This window comes from Malania oleifera, chromosome 2, assembly GCF_029873635.1.
Source record: "Malania oleifera isolate guangnan ecotype guangnan chromosome 2, ASM2987363v1, whole genome shotgun sequence".
Taxonomy (NCBI): Eukaryota; Viridiplantae; Streptophyta; class Magnoliopsida; order Santalales; family Ximeniaceae; genus Malania; species Malania oleifera.
This window is the reverse complement of record NC_080418.1, coordinates 146,537,621-146,541,118: the sequence shown is the minus strand read 5'-3', so window position 1 is coordinate 146,541,118 and position 3,498 is coordinate 146,537,621.

The window sequence follows — 3,498 nt, the reverse complement described above, 5'->3', positions numbered from 1 at the left end:
TAAACATACATATACTTTTCCTTATACGTTTTCCTTAGATCGTCATATAAGCACCAAAATTATCCTTTTCACGTGTTTACACTTTTCCTTCAAATTATCAGTAACTTTGTACACGTAATTAAATATGTATAAACATATATTGTAAAAACCACCCTTAGGCCTGTTTGCTGTAAGTCATGTTTACCCCCATGACTGGGTTGTGCGGTCCGAAGACTGGACTTAGCTGGCTGGCCGACCAAACTAAATCAACGTACGTAAACTTTAAGTGAGATTTTCCTTATTAAGTCCTGGTCCGGAACCAGGTGTGCACTCAGGAGAAATCCACTAACATAAATAACCACTCTGTAAACAGTGTGGGTGCACTCTGATCCGTATAAACTTTAAGTTGCGGTACCGAGCATCTGTAACTTTAAACTTTCGTTGCCATAAGGGGTTTTAAAATCATCTTATTATAATTTATGCAATTTAAAAATAATATCGTGAAAATCTCATATTTACTCATATTTTCATAAAAAATGCAACGTATAAATAAACTCATGCCACACAATTTTTGTGTTAAAAATATATATAATTTTATTTTTGAATAGAAATAAATGCTGAAAATTTACCCAAGGGGATTAGAACATTTCTTAACCCAAATATAGATGCAAGTATATTAAAGATAGAACTGGTATAATTAAATATGCGTAAAAATAAACTCATAGAAATTTTGTGGAACTAAGTAACATAATTAAAATTTACGTACAAAATAAACTCGGGTATGAATTTAAAATAAAAAGAAACTAACATAATCAAAATTTACTTACAAATAAACTCGGGTATAAATTTTGAATAAAAATACTAACATAATCAAATTTACTTACCTTCTTCTTTTACCTCGTGCTACGAACACAATAACTATCTTTAAAAAATGAGATCGAAAAGAGTGGGTGATTGAGAACTTATTTAAAAATTCTCTCTCCACCACAATTTCTTTCACTCACTAATCCTTCTCTTCCTTGAAAAATTGTTGTGAAAAATGAAGGTTAAGAGCTCCCTATTTATAGGAAAATTTTGGGGAAGAAATGAAATTTATAAAAGTGTGGGGAGATGGGGTGAAATTAAAATTTTAAAAATTAAAGAATGGGCAAGGTATGGGTAAGGTATGGGTTGAGTGTGGGATGGGAATGGAGGCCATGTGGGAGTGCTTGCCACCATTCCCAATAAATTTTTAATTAATTACTTACCTAATTAATTAATCAATTAGTTAATTAATTATTTTATTATTTTATTATTTTTCTTTATCATTATTATCATTATTATTCTTATTATTATTACTTTTAAACTATTTTTAGTAATCATTTATTTTATTATTTATTTTTGAATAAGAATTAAATTTAAATTTTGAAAACTCATGTGGGCCCCACATGGTCTTGTAGGCCCCACACAACTTCGAGACCAAAATGGATCGTACGTAACTCCAATAACTCTTATACGATTTTATGTATCCTACATAACTTTGAGACTCGTGTAAACCTCCATACGGCTTCGGGACTCATGTGGGCCCCACATAGTCTTGTGGGCCCCGCATAGGATACCTATATTATTATTATTTTATCATATATTTTTACAAATTATATCAGTCAAAACATTATTTTATGTACTTATTTACGTATATAAATAGTGTCTTGTGGCTCCGGGACTCAAGTAGACCCCACATAGTCTTGTGGGCCCCACATATGATACCTATATTATTATTATTGTATCATATATTCCTGCAAATTATGTTAGTCAAAACATTATTTTATGTATATATATACTTATTTACGTGTACAAACAGTGTCTATCCTGTTTATCTTATGAAATTCCATTTTGACCAAGCCGACCTCCAGGGAGTGACTGAGCCGCAATGGTCTCTGAGCACTCGCTAAGACAAGGTCTTTCTTAGGCATCAAACATGGAATCAATGACCCTACAGAAAAACACTTCTATATTGATATTAACTTAATGACCATTTTTATTTTATTATAATTATGCTTTAATCGTATATATATTTTTGGGTCATCACAATCTCCCCTCCGTATAAAAATTTCGTCCTCGAAATTTGCTAATTTAAAATGAGTACTATATAATTGGTTGCGCTATTAGAAAGAGTAAATTGATTAACGATTTAACTAAGTCTCAGAATAGATTGAGGGTCAATTGGACGAAGTATTTTATTTTGAGAATTGAAGTGTGAATCGTTGGTCTAATAGAGGTTGAAATGGAAAAGAAATTCAGAAGATGTGGAAAAGGATAATTATATATATGTATATATATTATACATGTCCTATAAATAAATAAAAAATATACGAGATCTGGCCTTTAGAGCCTTAGATCAACGTCAACATCTATCGCAGTACTAGCGGTGTCACTGCTCACCGCCTGTGTTCTTTCTTGGCAGAGTTGACCTCTTATAATGTCGCCGGCTTGGGTCGGAAAAAGGGAGAGAACGCCTGTTTGTTCGGCGAGAGAGGAAGAGCCGCTCTCTTCCCGAGTTATTGGTGGCCCGTATATGAGTCTCATTGCGAATCGGATTTCCTTGAAATGGTGAAGTAGGCCAGCATTATCCGAAACCCTTAGTGTGGTGATTGTGATATTGCCATTGTGAGGGATATGGCTCATTGGTGAGATATTAGTTGTAAGTTTCACAATCGGAATATTCTCGATAGGGAAGAGGGTTGGAGGAATGGCAGGGGCACTGCTCGGGTCAGTAGTGGCGGAGGAGGTAATATGGAGAATTGATGGAGCAGTAGTTGAGATAGTAGCTTCTCCAACTGATCCCCGCCTACGCCTACGGTTCTCAAACCAAAAGCGTATATTTTTCGGCTCGATTGGACCATACCGCTGGAGTTGTGCTGCAAGCAAGATAGTCTGCTCCACTGAAAGGAGTTCCACTTGACTGCTGTGGAAGGCCTCCTCTAAAATCTCCAGCTGTGCCTTACTAGGTTTCCATCTTTGGATTGGCAATCTAGTGCTGCTCTCAGCAGCTTGAGGAGTTGGGTGATTTGGCAACATTTTTGAGTAATGAGACAACCAAGAGAAAAGTTGGGAAGAACTAATCTCTTCAAACCGAAATGTGGTTGTTCAAGATGGTAGAAAACTGTGATGCTTAGAGTTCGAGGAGGGCGTACCCTTTTTATAAGGGAATGGCCGCGTGTTGTGGAAATCGAGAGAGAGCGACGTGTGTCACGGATATCGAGCAACGCATTTTGCACAAATCGAGAGAGAACAATATGTGTCACGAGAATCAAGAGAGGGCGACGCGTGTGATGGATATCAATCAACGCATTTTGCACAAATCGAGGGATAACGATGTGTGTCGTGAGAACTGAGAGGGGGTGACGCGTGTCACAGATATCGATTAACGCGTTTTGCACAAATCGAGGGAGAATGACGTGTGTCATGAGAATCGAGAGAGAGCGACGCGTGTCACAGATATTGAGCAACGCATTTTGCACAAATCGAGGGATAACGATG